The 16,343-nt window shown below is 43.1% G+C and overlaps 1 long non-coding RNA gene and 1 pseudogene across 1 annotated transcript; one reads left to right on the plus strand and one right to left on the minus strand.

The window, feature by feature from the left end:
- The window catches only part of LOC115130787 (ATPase family gene 2 protein homolog A-like), a 169,311-nt pseudogene extending 166,678 nt beyond the window's left edge, over positions 1 to 2,633 (minus strand).
- Positions 2,634 to 3,568: 935 nt separating this feature from the next.
- Positions 3,569 to 8,530, plus strand: LOC115130788 (uncharacterized). Its single transcript, XR_003863846.2, has 3 exons — positions 3,569 to 3,960; positions 5,022 to 5,646; positions 8,296 to 8,530. It is a non-coding gene; the product is annotated as an uncharacterized LOC115130788 (long non-coding RNA).
- Positions 8,531 to 16,343: the final 7,813 nt, after the last annotated feature.

Here is a 16,343-nt window from a genome sequence, read left to right on the forward strand (position 1 = left end):
GTCAGTCTGCATTTCTAAGGTTGATATGTATTTTTTCTCTCAATATATACCTTTGAGGGGCTCCTGTGAATATCTGCCTCAATCTGACCTCTGTTTCACCATAAAATCTGTAAAGACAGGTCGAACATGAGAACAAAATAAACAAAGGTCACTTGATATGGATGTACAAGCACCACTAACCCTCAATACATGATCTTGTACTTGGTAACCAACCACATTTCATTAGGTAGCAATAATATGACCATACTTGCTAATGATTTATGGACGGTTGATTACAGTCATATGTGCCCCGACCTCATTGGCTATGGCTCATCCAATCATAGTCTTTCCTGTTCCCGGGGGGCCATAAAGGAGAACCCCGCTAGGAGGTGTGATTCCTGTATGCAAAAATAACATAATCAACATCACATAAGCACAAAAATGGAATCAAATGCATAAAATCAGAGTTCAGTTTTCGTGAATTTGAGATATAGCATATCGTTTTTGATGAAGAATTTTCCAATTCAAAGGAAAGTAATTTGTGTACCGTAGTTGGAGAAGTCTCTCTCGGGATCATACTGTATATGACTTTAGACCTCAGGGCTGCCGTATCCTCCTCCTCTTGAGCCTCTTTGTGCCTGTCTCTGAACTTCACCTTATTCTCCACCTCTAGACTGAGAATGCCCTGCTCAGACTCAGTGGGAGTCTGGGGGTTGCAGGGACACAGGGCATACAGGCGGGCCTGCATGGGGTACTGGATGCGGGACCAGGCTGCGCCGGATCCCTGGAGGTGGAGCCCAGGGCTGAGCTCGTCAGAGGCCTCCTCTGTATCAGGCTCCAGTCCCGGGGTAGGTAGGGGTCTCTCCAGGGAGTGGCCGTCGACCCCCGTCACCCGCAGACTTCACGCTCCGCCGAAATACATCAGGGAGAGTAAGTTTCCAGAGAGTGGGATCTTTCCATCTGAAATATGAGTGTATGTAATGTAATGCAAAGTGTTACATTGAAAAGTGTTACATTACATATTTGGCGCGGGTGGTAGCCTAGTGGTTAGATCGTTGGGCCAGTAACCGAAAGGTTGCTGGATCAAATCCCAGAGCTGACAAGGTAAAAATATGTCGTTCTGCTCCTAAACAAGGCAGTTAACCCATTGTTCCCCGGTAGGACGTCATTGTAAATAAGAATTTGTTCTTAACTTACTTGCCTAGTTAAATTGAAAAAATAATAACATATATCCCCTGTTATGTAGTCCCATGAAAAATAAACTGTCTAACCCGAAGATCGGAGAAAGAAGTTACAGAATTCTTCCAAATGGAGCGCATCATCCTTCTGTCTGCATTTAGAAATAAAAAGCAAGAGTGCATTTAACATTCATCATGCAATTAACCAAACTGTGATGGCATTTCTGAGTCATCACTCAATTGACTGTCAAACTGTTGTTGCAGGTGTATGACCAGCAGATGGCGACATTTATCTATAAGTATAAAACATTTTATGGTGTATGGCTGTACAAGTAAAGTGAGGTTAGTCTTATGGCTTCCAATGCTTCAGTTCGGCGTGCACCTAGCCAAACTCGGCTAAACTCCAAAAGAGTGTTCCTCATATACTCCCTTAAAATACCTTCACTTGAAAAATCAGCAATAGTACTGTTTGTCCATCTTAAGATGCCGTAGCCTGTGTACTTCCTAGTCAGACTAGTCAGACTGTATCTAAGACAGCTCAAGGAATGTCAATTTTGCCAAGAAGACCATAATTGCACAATTGTACATCTAACTAAGATATTTGGTGCAGTATTTCTCAAGTGAAAAAAATGTACATGAAAGTGAGTCGTCTTTTGTTGAATGACAACAAACACTTCATTGAAGAATCTGTACTGTTGACCTACGACCAAGGAAGGGGCATAATCTTTGGGTACAGAAATTCAGCTTGCCTCAAGTAAAAAATAATGTGCACAACACGTGAAAAAAAACCTTGCCGAAGACCAAAACGAACAAAAACGTCATCATTATATATGCACAAACTGTTCTGAATTGTTTTGGATGGGAAGCATGCAGACGCCTTTAAACCTACTACTTTACCTGGTGGAGAGATGCACATCTTCTGCCTGTAACACAGGCCCTTTCAGGGAGTGAAGAGTCACTCCATCCCCAGGCTTCACTTTCAGGCTGTTCGGAGTACTTTTCTGTAGGCCCACTTAACTCCCGGGGAAAGATGATGCCGGGCAGGCCAGACACATATCAACTGTGTCTGTGTCAATTGTTGATATTGTCTTCCCACAGCACAATTCATTGTCAATAAGCACATGCACATATACAATACTCCATTATGTTGATAAACATTGTTGACATACCTCCTGTTGCCCAGTATGGCTCGACAATAGGACTGGTCATCCTGCTTTTACACTCAGCCCTGCTGATGTCCTGAATATTTTGGGAAGTTTATAATCTGCTGTACACAAAATGTTTAAATAGAATGTTAGGACTTTCTAAACTGCAAAAGAGAACGTTTTGTCAAGAGTGAAATCACTGGCATACCACACATCCCTGCAGGGGGGGCTTTCTTGTGGAGTTGGGGGCCTGCTGGAGGTTACATGCAAGGCAATGTGTGTACTCATTGCAACTTCCATCCATCATCAGCAAGTAAGTGCATGCCTCCATGTTAATTGGTATGTATATTTATTTGACCTTTATTTAATTAGACAAGTCAGTTAAGAACAATTTCTTATTTTCAATGACGGCCTAGGAGCTTGTTCAGGGGCAGAATGAAAGAGTTGTACCTTGTCAGCTGGGGGATTTGATTTTGCAACCTACTGGCCCAATGCTCTAACCACTAGGCTACCTGCCACCCCACGTTATCTTTGTTGCCTATCTGATTAATGTCCTCCTTGCCTAGTCCGTCAGTTTTGGTGGGTGGCCCTCTCTTGGTAGGTTTGTGACATCTTTTTCGGGCGGCACATAGCCTAGCGGTTAAAAGAGCGTTGGCCCAGTAACCGGAATCACCGAGCAGATTAAACATCTTTTGATGTGCCCTTGAGCATGGCACTTACCCCGATTTACTCCTGTTAGTCGCTCTGGATAACTGCTTCTACTAAATGACGAAAATATATGGTACATGAATTGTACATTGTATTCAGCCATATTATTTAAGAGCAACATAACTAGCTAACTAGCGTTAACTAGCTACTTTTCTCAACTGAGTCAATACCTGTAAATTAGTTGTTGTTGTTGCGATCGCTGCCTCGTGCCCGAGCTTTGCAGGCTATTTAAATCACTAGAGCCATCTCTCAGTTCCTTTGAGTTGTCACCATCATTGACTCTCCTAACTTTGCTTTTGTTTTTCTTTCTTTGTCTTTAATTTATCAACAGTGTGCATGTGAAGCAGAAGTTTTAACACCAGCATGGGTGAATCAACTGAGATAAACGTCCTGATTGAAGTTCAGTCCCGCTTCTTTTACCGTAAATGCCGTAGTAATTCTGCTTTGAAACTCTATTTTTCTATTTTGGTTCGAAAACGGATGATGCGTCAGAATATATATATATATTTAACATAATATAGCTTTGTATGATATCATTTTACTTGCTAGCAACTTACAAAAACGCAAAAGAAATGTAGCAAAGATGGCCACATAAATGTGAAGTATATAACGGTATTTATGCAACTTCAGCGTTTACTTAATGTATTTATGTAACCCGCGAGTAAGTAACATTTCAGGGACGCTTTTCCATGAAAATATATGTAAAGGCTTTTATAACATGTTAACTCTAACTCTTACTTGCAAACTACAACATATAGTAAGAAATGCGCTTTCAATTAAAACGCTTCGCTTTACGGATACTATAGTATAGGGTCATCGAGGGCTGGTCGAGAATTCACATGCTCAGCACAACTACAGAACGAGCAGGGGATGAATGTAAATGTTTTGTCTGGGAAGGTGCACAGATTCGGCAGATATCAGCGAATGAGTATTTATTAATTTACTACGAGGTATGTAGACCTGGGTGTCAAACACACACTGAGTGTACAGAACATTAAGAACACCTGGTCAGTTTGTCATGGAAAGAGTTCTTAATGTTTCAATGCTCAGCACACGCACTGTCCTGGATGTAAGGTCCGATCACTTCTGACAAGAATGTAATGAAACAGCAGGGAGCAGGTCTCGAACCCTCGACCTTTGAGCCCGAGGTCCGGCGCGTTACACTATATATTTGCTTTTATTCAAACCATCCGCTATATATTGGGTGACATGAAAATATAGATATTTGGCCACGCTCACCAGTGGTGGAAAAAGAATATATACTGAACAAAAATATAAATGCAACGATTTTACCGAGTTACAGTTCATATCATGAAATCAGTCAATTGAAACAAATGTATTAGGCCCTAATCTACGGATTCCACCTGACTGGGCATGGGTGGCGTTTTTTACATATGCACCAAAATCGTATTTCTCAGAAATTTTGTGCACAAATTTGTTGACATCCCTGTTAGTGAGCCTTTCTCCTTTGCCAAAATAATCAGCAAAGGACTAAATCTGTTGCTAGATAATGTAATGCTAATTTCTCCACCATAAACCGCATCCAACGTCGTTTTAGAGAATTTGGCATACGTCCAACTGGCCTCAACTTGTTGCTGATGTCAACGTTGTGAACGGATTGCCCAATGGTGCTGGTGGAGTTATGGTATGAGAAGGCATAAGCGACGGACGTTGAACATAATTGATGGCATTTGGAATGAACAGAGATACATTGACAAGATACTGAGGCCCATTGTGTGGCCTATTATTTTTAAGGTATCTGTGACCAACGGATACTTTAAGAATATCTGTATTCCCAGTCATGTGAAATCTATAGATTGGGGTCTAATGAATTTATTTAAATTGATGATACATATATAATTTCCTTATATGATCTGTAACTCATTAAAATCTTTGAAATTGTTGCATGTTGCGTTTATATTTTTGTTCAGTATACATCTACTCAGATACTGAATGATGAATCTACTCAGACATGTTCCTTTGACTGTGTGATGTTTTGTTTGTTTTTCAGACTCTTTGGCTCAGTGGAGGACAGAGGGCCGGGTGGCAGTATGGCTTCATGTGCCTATCTCTTTTAGCCGTTGTGCCGCAGCTGCCTCTGCTCATGGCTTCACCTACCATCACGCCAAACAGGACCAAGCCATTCTGTCTCTGTGGCTGGGGGATGGGCAGAGCAGGCTGCCCTGGTTTGCTACTCATCACATTGGAGTGGCAGGTAGTATAGTCCTTGTGTAACCTGACCTATATCATCATAGGTTTATACTGCTCGGGATCAGGTCTGCTTCAGGTATCGTAAAGCCTTTACACACACGCTTGTGCAGAAATATTCATGGGGCAAATATCAGTTATTTCAAATGTAGTTTGTGTTTGACATGCAAACAAATAGACTTGGGCTGTGTGGGAGTGGAAAACAATGCTCAGGGCAGGGAACAGCACGTTGGATGGCAGTTTTTTATTTTTTTTATAAACACCAACACAATTATCCACCAGGTGGCGTGCTGTTTCCTTTATACCTCCCCCAAAGTGGATGCAAGCATGTCAGAACATGTCTATGGAAAGAGGATAGCCAAAACCTGGTCCACATGGTCTGATGGCATGTTGCCAACAGTAACTTGCGGGACCCCACCATCGTGACTGTAAGTGTTTTTAGGACTGATATGTGTTAGAGTACACACCAACACAACACACTGGGTAATTTGTGTTATTAAATCATTTCATTTACATCATATCATCATCCAAGGAGTTTGTGTCAAACCGAGCAACCAGCTCCTTTCCCTGAAGATATTTTGGGGTCAAACATGAATTGGTGAGTGTACAAATAACCTTGCCACTTAGCGTTAGGTCCAAAATTATTGCCACTGTTGATAAAGATGACCAAAAAATACTCAAATAAATGACAAATAATTAGCTATATTGTATGTGTAAAAAAATGTGTGACGAATATATGATGTTATACAAATACATTTGCTCAGAGAAAGAGATTTTGTTTAATAAGTAATATACTTTTTTTTTAAGATAGGGGTCAAAATGATTTCCACGTCTGTTTTTAATACCTTTCAAAATCTCACCTTGCTAGGGTTAATGGCCTTTTTCTAAAACCTTTTATGAGAATGGAGAACACACTGGGAGGTTTCTTAGACCACTCCTCCATACAGAATCTTTTCAGAACCTTGATATCCTTTGTCTGCGCTAATGGACTGCCCTCTTCAATTCAAGCCACAGGTTTTCAATGGGGTTTAAGTACAGACTTGATTTTGTGATTTTGTGTTGTGAATGACAGGTACATCGATCTGCAGGTTAAACATGGTGAAATTAAAGACTCCTAAATTGATAGTGCAGTTTGTTTAGGCGATTGTACAGCTAACTAGCTGCTTTACATGCTAATATTGTCTTTGGTATTATTGTAACCAGCTACTTTGCTAGCTAGCCAGCCAATAAAGAGTTGCAACAGATTCCCACATTTTTTTTCCCCATGTTGCTGCCAACCTTATTATAATACCAAAATGAAACATTTGTTCACAAAAAAATATTATTCTCAGTGTTATTTAACACTATACATTTAAAAGAATGAGTGGTTTTGGGAGAATCTTTCCTTGATTCAGGACCCAAGCTGTCAGCCACAGCAGCCAACAGTTTTAAATGAAGGGAAGTCCCTTCGTTGATTACCTGGTTTGGTGCGTCACTCCCAAGTTTACGAACAGACGCCAGTCACTGCCTTTTGGAGGAAAATGTTTTCCCCCTCCACAGCTAACCTAATGATAGCTTCTCAGTCCGGTACCCGGGCAATCTCCTGTGATGTGCCCGGTGCCGGCCGGGAATGACATCAATTTCCACACAGAAGGCCAAGTCGGGGATTAGATGACCCATCCCTCGTCACACATCTGGGGGATTCATTCAAGGTCTTGAGTGTGTCCTGGTGAGACACCGGACCGGAAAAACAAGGGCCCATTTCCTTCTCCCTGGAGCTGTCAACAGAGGCACATAGCTGGCCCTCTTAGTCACAACCCACTGGGTACAAACTTTTGTTCAAAATCTAGTTTTGATTTACATTTGGTTGAGTTGTCAACTAAACGTGAATTTAACGTGAAATCAACAAAAAGGTTCAAAGTTGGGTGAAAAAATATGAAATTCCCTTACATTGATTACTTTTTTCAAATCCAATCAGTTTTCCACCTTCATTCAATGTCATCACATTGCATTTTGGGTTGAAATAATGTGGAAACAATATTGATTTACCCAGTTTTTGCCCGATGGGAACCTGCTGAAAAAGGGGTTTAGTTATCTCACTAGGCCAAAAGGGATGGCAAATGTTTCACAACTGTTACCGAGTCACCCTCTCTGTTTCACTACAGACTATGTCAACACAGACTGTACAATGTAGGAAGGACCTTGACATGTGTCACTACCTTTACTCACTTAGGATGAGTTATTGATAATAAATTACAGTATTACCTTGTTTTCTAGTCTGGCCTGGCCATGGTGGTATATATAGTCCAGCATTTGTTGACACAACTAAGTATACCTCACTGTAAGAGAATAGCGTCTGAATATCGGTCAAGTCCCTGATGTTTTTCGAGTTGTTGTGATGGCCCCTCTCTCTGGCAGGCTGAATAAAGCCCGGCCCCAGGGCACTTAGTGCTCACTCCACGTGGGTCAGTTAAATGAAATGTTTTCATGTTCTCTCAAACACAATAATAATTACCTGGTCTGAAGTCAGTTGTCTGGAAGCTGTCGTCAAGGTTCTTTGGAGTATGGACCAGCACGTAGACACTTTTTCTATCCATCAAGGTGCAGTCATTGATTAGTCAAATGTTAAGGTTGTCATTGTTCAAGATAAAAACAAGGTACTGGACTGTTTCTCTGCCTGTCATGTTTTATGTATTACGTAAGGCTCAACTTGAAACTTGTTTTCTTTTATGAGATATGTCGACTTCTATTAGGGACCAATCCTTAAGAGTCTATTGGACACACTGTCACATCTGCTCCTGCTACGCCCTCTGGTGTTAATCCGGTGTCTACTTTACCTGCAGTTACTCCTTTAGTACACACTCTCTCCCTCTTTGTGTGATTGTGTGGTTGGAGACAGGTGTGCTGGAGTCAGAGCAAATCCCTTCCAGCTGCAACTCGTTCCATAATCGAGACCTCTACAAATACTCAGTCCTGCCACTTCCACTCTGCCAGATTGTAATCTCTGCTCAGTCAGCTATTATTCTAGCCATTTATTATTACGCAAGATCCCGTTGTGCCTGTTTCCCTGCCTGACACCTTTTATCCTCTCATTGCAGTTACTGCTCTGTCTCTTGCTCCTGTCTCCTGTTCCACATCTCACCACCCAACTACCTTGTTCTCGATTTTACTCACCATCACTACATTGGATTCCCCTCAGGATCTGTTTACCAAGTTCTACTCAGCCAACTCCAACCTCTGTCTCCACATCTGGTTTTTCTGCAACTCATCCTAGCTTCCCCGGATCTGCACTCCATATCTCTCTGTGTAACAATAAATATTTTGGTTCATTCATCCCTGTTTCCTCATCTGAGTCTGCTCTTGGGTTCCACGGTGTCGCTCCGCTTAACACACACCCGTGTGTCAATCTAATGAACAAAATCGGGGAAAAATCCCCCTTAATCAGTTTGAAGTGGAGATACCTTTCAGCATGGGCTACGTCTCAATCTACTGCCTCCGCCTATGTTGGCCTCCCACATCTGTGGTGGAAGGTGGCTGAGCTACAGTGCCTTGCAAAAGTATTCATCCCCATTGGTGTTTTTCCTATTTTGTTGCGTTACAACCTGTAATGTAAATTGATTTTTATTTGGATTTCATGTAATGGACATACACAAAATAGTCCAAATTGGTGAAGTGAAATGTAAAACATAACATGTTTCAAAAAATTATATATAAAAAAAAAAAGTAAAAACAAAGTGGTGCGTGCATATGTATTCACCCCCTTTGCTAAGAAGCCCCTAAATAAGATCTGGTGCAACCAATTACCTTCAGAAGTCACATAATTAGTTAAATTAATTCCTTCTGTGTGCAATCTAAGTGTCACATGATCTGTTACATAATCTTAGTATATATACTCTTCTGAAAGGCCCCAGAGTCTGCACCCCCCACTAAGCAAGGGGTAACACCACACAAGGGGCACCATGAAGACAAAGTAGCCCTCCAAACAGGTCAGGGACAAAGTTGTGGAGAAGTACAGATCAGGGTTATGTTATAAAAACATATCCAAAACTTTGAACATCCCACGGAGCAGCTTTAAATGCCTTATTAAAAAATGGAAAGAATATGGCAACAAATCAAATCACATTTATTTATATAGCCCTTCGTACATCAGCTGATATCTCAAAGTGCTGTACAGAAACCCAGCCTAAAACCCCAAACAGCAAGCAATGCAGGTGTAGAAGCACGGTGGCTAGGAAAAACTCCCTAGAAAGGCCAAAACCTAGGAAGAAACCTAGAGAGGAACCAGGCTATGTGGGGTGGCCAGTCCTCTTCTGGCTGTGCCGGGTAGAGATTATAACAGAACATGGCCAAGATGTTCAAATGTTCATAAATGACCAGCGTGGTCGAATAATAATAAGGCAGAACAGTTGAAACTGGAGCAGCAGCACGGTCAGGTGGACTGGGGACAGCAAGGAGTCATCATGGCAGGTAGTCCTGGGGCATGGTCCTAGGGCTCAGGTCCTCCGAGAGAGAGAAAGAAAGAGAGAATTAGAGAGAGCATATGTGGGGTGGCCAGTCCTCTTCTGGCTGTGCCGGGTGGAGATTATAACAGAACATGGCCAAGATGTTCAAATGTTCATAAATGACCAGCATGGTCGAATAATAATAAGGCAGAACAGTTGAAACTGGAGCAGCAGCACGGCCAGGTGGACTGGGGACAGCAAGGAGTCATCATGTCAGGTAGTCCTGGGGCATGGTCCTAGGGCTCAGGTCCTCCGAGAGAGAGAAAGAAAGAGAGGAGAGAATTAGAGAACGCACACTTAGATTCACACAGGACACTGAATAGGACAGGAGAAGTACTCCAGATATAACAAACTGACCCTACCCCCCCCGACACATAAACTACTGCAGCATAAATACTGGAGGCTGAGACAGGAGGGGTCAGGAGACACTGTGGCCCCATCCGAGGACACCCCCGGACAGGGCCAAACAGGAAGGATATAACCCCACCCACTAGAGGGATATCTTCAACCACCAACTTACCATCCTGAGACAAGGCTGAGTATACCCCACAAAGATCTCTGCCATGGTACAACCCAAGGGGGGGCGCCAACCCAGACAGGATGACCACATCAGTGAATCAACCCACTCAGGTGACGCACCCCTTCCAGGGACGGCATGAGAGAGCCCCAGTAAGCCAGTGACTCAGCCCCTGTAATAGGGTTAGAGGCAGAGAATCCCAGTGGAAAGAGGGGAACCGGCCAGGCAGAGACAGCAAGGGCGGTTCGTTGCTCCAGAGCCTTTCCGTTCACCTTCCCACTCCTGGGCCAGACTACACTCAATCATATGACCCACTGAAGAGATGAGTCTTCAGTAAAGACTTAAAGGTTGAGACCGAGTTTGCGTCTCTGACATGGGTAGGCAGACCGTTCCATAAAAATTGAGCTCTATAGGAGAAAGCCCTGCCTCCAGCTGTTTGCTTAGAAATTCTAGGGACAATTGGGAGGCCTGCGTCTTGTGACCGTAGCGTACGTGTAGGTATGTACGGCAGGACCAAATCAGAGAGATAGGTAGGAGCAAGCCCATGTAATGCTTTGTAGGTTAGCAGTAAAACCTTGAAATCAGCCCTTGCTTTGACAGGAAGCAAGTGTAGAGAGGCTAGCACTGGAGTAATATGATCACATTTTTTGGTTCTAGTCAGGATTCTAGCAGCCGTATTTAGCACTAACTGAAGTTTATTTAGTGCTTTATCCGGGTAGCCGGAAAGTAGAGCATTGCCGTAGTCTAACCTAGAAGTGACAAAAGCATGGATGAATTTTTCTGCATCATTTTTGGACAGAAAGTTTCTGATTTTTGCAATGTTACGTAGATGGAAAAAAGCTGTCCTTGAAATGGTCTTGATATGTTCTTCAAAAGAGAGATCAGGGTCCAGAGTAACGCCGAGGTCCTTCACAGTTTTATTTGAGACGACTGTACAACCATTAAGATTAATTGTCAGATTCAACAGAAGATCTCTTTGTTTCTTGGGACCTAGAACAAGCATCTCTGTTTTGTCCGAGTTTAAAAGTAGAAAGTTTGCAGCCATCCACTTCCTTATGTCTGAAACACATGCTTCTAGCAAGGGCAATTTTGGGGCTTCACCATGTTTCATTGAAATGTACAGCTGTGTGTCATCCGCATAGCAGTGAACAAACCTGCCAAGAGAGGGCTGCCCACCAAAACTGAAGGACTAGGCAAGGAGGGCATTAATCAGATAGGCAACAAAGAGACCAAAGATATTGGGGTGGCAGGTAGCCTAGTGGTTTGAGCGTTGGGCCAGTAACCAGAAAGGTTGCAAGATCGAATCCCCCAGCTGACAAGGTAACAATCTGTCGTTCTGCACCTGAACAAGGCAGTTACTGTTCCTAGGCCATCATTGTAAATACGAATTTGGTCTTACCTGATGTCTAATTAAAATTTTAAAAATAACCCTGAAGGAGCTGCAAAACTCCATAGCCGTACACTCCACAGAGCTGGGCTTTATGGAAGAGTGGCCAGAAAAAAAGCCATTACTTAAAGAAAAAAAATAAGCAAACGTGTTTGGTGTTAGCCAAAAGACATGTAGGAGACTCCTGAAAATCGGTCTTCTCCCTCTGTAGTGTCCTAAAGGTTTGGCCTACTAACTAATATACAAGACGGTAATCCATACAAATGAATGGAGGTAGTTGTTTTGGCAACAAAAACAAGGGGTTAAATATGTGTCCAAAAAAACTAAAATATTTCCCGAGCTTTCTTATATCTCCTAAATATAGGACAGACACTTCAAAACCTTATTCCTTGTGATATATTTGTTGACTGTCGTTTTTGCCATTAATTAACGTGTTATTCAGTGTTTCTATTGGTTATAGTAGTAAAGGCAAAATTCTATATTTTATCAAATCATTTTGTATGATCCATGTAACCATCTTTAAACAATTCTATATGTTTGCTTAGTAGACCCTCCCCTCCCTCATCCACATCGGTTGCAGAATTCCATTACTTTAATTGAGAGGCAAATCGCGCTGCTGCGACTCACGAAGAAGGTTCTAATGTGTAGTGTGACAGTTTTTGTTGTGATGCGGCACATGGATTGTGAAGACTGTAACCTGCGGCAATGACCTGTGTGCACGCAGTGTTAGACTTTCAGAGGTTAAAAGTGTCAGTGTAGGGAAGTACAACTAAATCATTGTGAGATTTGTTACTGAAACTAAAGCTTTTCAGCCACAGTGATACTGTCTGAACTCTGGAACTCAATGTGCCTCTTCAATCGACACTGAGCGGTACATGGCAGTAGTTGTTTTCCTTCCTTTCCACTGTTATAAATGGCTATCATTATCTGTGTTTATTTAGGCAGTTTTCCTGGCATGTGCTGGCCCTCATCCTGTCTCTCTCCATGGGGAGAATTCATCTCCTCTCACAGACTTTACCTTGACTTCTGCTGCAGCGCCGTCTCACTTAGCATAGCACCCCACAGCATTACGCAACCTCAAGCAAACATCCTTAACTCCTGCTTGTGTATGCTGAGTACACCAAACATTTCATACATTGCCATCATCTGTTCTTTTAAAGACTTCACTGGAATTTCTGAAGCAATTTGCAGTGTGGAGGTATCATAACAGGACTCAATGGCAACTCTTTGGTTGAATATTTCTCAGTGTACCCAATCACTGCAATCAATGCCAGGCGTAGTGCTTAAGTTCACTGTAATATTTGATTTATTTGATTTATTTCACCTTTATTTAACCAGGTAGGCCAGTTGAGATCAAGTTCTCATTTACAACTGCGACCAGCAAAGCAGTGAGACAAAAACAACAACACAGAGTGACACATAAACAAACGTACAGTCAATAACACAATAGAAAAAAACAGAAAAATATATGTACAGTGTGTGCAAATGTAGAAGAGTAGGGAGGTAGGCAATAAATAGGCCATAGAGGCAAAATAATTACAATTTAGCATTAACACTGGAGTGATAGATGGGAAGATGATGATGTGCAAGTAGAGATACTAGGGTGCAAAAGAGCAAGAAGATCAATAACAATATGGGGATGAGGTAGTTGGGTGTGCTATGTACAGGTACAGTGATCTGTAAGCTGCTCTGACAGCTGATGCTTAAAGTTAGAGGGAGATAGAAGACTCCAGCTTAAGTGATTTTAGCAATTCGTTCCAGTCATTGGCAGCAGAGAACTGGAAGGAAAGGCAGCCAAAGGAAGTGTTGGCTTTGGGGATGACCAGTGAAATATACCTCCTGGAGCGTGTGCTACGGGTGGGTGTTGCTATGGGGACCAGTGAGCTGAGATAAGGCGGGGCTTTATCTAGCAAAATCTCATAGATGACCTGGAGCCAGTGAGTCTGGCGAGGAATATCTAGTGAGGGCCAGCCAAGGAGAGCATACATGTCGCAGTGGGGGGTAGTATATGGTGCTTTGGTGACAAAACGGATGGCACTGTGATAGACTACATCCACTACATTGCTGAGTAGAGTGTTGGGGGCTATTTTGTAAATTACATCGCTGAAGTAGAGGATCGGTAGGGTAGTCAGTTTTGATGGGGGTATGTTTGGCAGCATGAGTGAAGGAGGCTTTGTTGCAAAATAGGAAGCCGATTCTAGATTTAATTTTGGATTGGAGATGCTTAATATAAGTCTGGAAGGAGAGTTTACAGTCTAACCAGTTGAAGCGTTGAAGCTTGTTTGGAGGTTTGTTAGTACAGTGTCCAAAGATGGGCCAGATGTATACAGAAGGGTGTCGCGTGCGTAGAGGTGGATTAGAGAATCACCAGCAGCAATAGCGACATCATTGATATATACAGAGAAAAGAGTCGGCCCGAGAATTGAACCCTGCGGCACCCCCATAGAGACTGCCAGAGGTCCGGACAACAGGCCCTCCGATTTGACACACTGAGCTCTATCTGAGAACTAGTTGGTGAACCAGGTGAGGCAGTCATTTGAGAAGCCAAGGCTATTGAGTCTGCCGCAAGGAATGCAGTAATTGACAGAGTCGAGAGCCTTGGCCAGGTCAATGAAGACGGCTGCACAGTACTGTTTTTTATCGATGGCGGTTATATTGTTTAGGACCTTGTGCGTGGCTGAGGTGCACCCATGACAAGCTCGGAAACTGGATTGCATAGTGGAGAAGGTACGTTGGGATTCGAAATGGTCGGTGATCTGTTTGTTAACTCATCGTTCAAAATTTTTAGAAAGGCAGGGCAGGATGGATATAGGTCTATAACAGTTTGGGTCTAGAGTGTCTCCCCCTTTGAAGAGGGGGATGACCGCGACAGCTTTCCAATCTTTGGGGATCTCAGACGATCCAAAAGAGAGGTTGAAAAGGCTAGTAATAGGGGTTGCAACAATTTTGGTGGATAATTTTAGAAAGAGAGGGTCCAGATTGTCTAGCTCAACTGATTTGTAGGGATCCAGATTTTGCAGCTCTTTCAGAACATCAGCTGTCTGAATTTGGGTGAAGGATAAGCGGGGCGGGGGGGGCATGGGAAAAAAATGCTTATTGAAATGATCGATTATCGTAGATTTATTGGTGGTGACAGTGTTTCCTATCCTCAGTGCAGTAGGCAGATGGGAGGAGGTGCTCTTATTCTCCATGGACGTTACAGTGTCCAAAACATTTTGGAATTAGTGCTACAGGAAGCAAATTTCTACTTGAAAAAGCTCGTCTTAGCTTTCCTAACTGACTGAGTATATTGGTTTTACATTGTGGGGGCTATTCGATGCTCATGCAGAACGCCACTAGATGTTTTTGTGCTGGTCAAGTCAAGTCTGGGGTGAACCAAGGGCTATAACTGTTCTTAGTTCTACATTTTTTGAATGGGGCATGCTTATTTAAGATGGTGAGGAAAGCACTTTTGAAGAGCAACCAGGCATCCTCTACTGACGGGATGAGGTCAATATCCTTCCAGGATACCAGGGCCAGGTAGATTAGAAAGGCCTGCTCGCTGAAGTGTTTTAGGGAGTGTTTGACAGTGATGAGGGGTGGTTGTTTGACCGCAGACCCATTGCGCACGCAGGTAATGAGGCAGTGATCGCAGAGATCCTGGTTGAAGACAGCAGAGGTGTATTTAGAGGGCAAGTTGGCCAGGATGATATCTAAGAGGGTACCCATTGTTACGGATTTAGGGTTGTACCTGGTAGGTTCCTTGATAATTTGTGTGAGATTGGGGCCATCTAGTTTAGATTGTAGGACGGCCGGGTGTTAAGCATGTCCCAGTTTAGGTCATCTAACAGTACGAACTCTGAAGATAGATGGGGGGGGCGATCAATTCACATATGGTGTCCTGGGCACAGCTGGGGGCTTAAGGGGGTCTACAACATCGGCAACGGTGAGAGACTAGTTTCTGGAAAGGTGGATTTTTAAAAGTAGAAGCTCGAATTGTTTGGGCACAGACCTGGATAGTATGACAGAACTCTGCAGGCCATCTCTGAAGTAGATTGCAAATCCGCCCTCTTTTGCAGTTCTATCTTGTCGGAAAATGTTATAGTTAGGGATGGAAAATAAAGGATTTTTGGTGGCCTTCCTAAGCCAGGATTCAGACACTGCTAGGACATCCGGGTTGGCAGAGTGTGCTAAAGCAGTGAATAAAACAAACTTAGGGAGGAGGTTTCTAATGTTAACATGCATGAAACCAAGGCTTTTACGGATACAGAAGTCAACAAATGAAAGCGCCTGGGGAGTGGGAGTGATGCTTGGGGCTGCAGGGCCTGGGTTAACCTCTACATCACCAGAGGAACAGAAGAGGAGTAGGATAAGTGTACGGCTAAAGGCTATAAGAACTGGTCGTCTAGTACGTTCGCAACAGAGAGTAAAAGGAGCAGATTTCTGGGAGCGGAAGAATAGATTCAAGGCATAATGAACAGACAAAGGTATGGTAGGATGTGAGTACAGTGGAGGTAACCTAGGCATTGAGTGACGATGAGAGAGGTTTTGTCTCTAGAGGCACCATTTAAGCCAGGTGCGGTCACCGCATGTGTGGGGGATGGAACATTAGGGAGAGGCATGTGTAGGTGAGTGATCATAGGGTCCAGTGAGTAGCTAGGCGAGCAGGAGACAAGGCGATTCAGACAGCTAGCAGGCCGGGGCTAGCAGATGGGCGTCAGAGGGACGTCACAATGGAAGAGCCTGTTGAAACCCCCTCGG

Source organism: Oncorhynchus nerka, linkage group LG6, assembly GCF_034236695.1.
Source record: "Oncorhynchus nerka isolate Pitt River linkage group LG6, Oner_Uvic_2.0, whole genome shotgun sequence".
NCBI lineage: Eukaryota > Metazoa > Chordata > Actinopteri > Salmoniformes > Salmonidae > Oncorhynchus > Oncorhynchus nerka.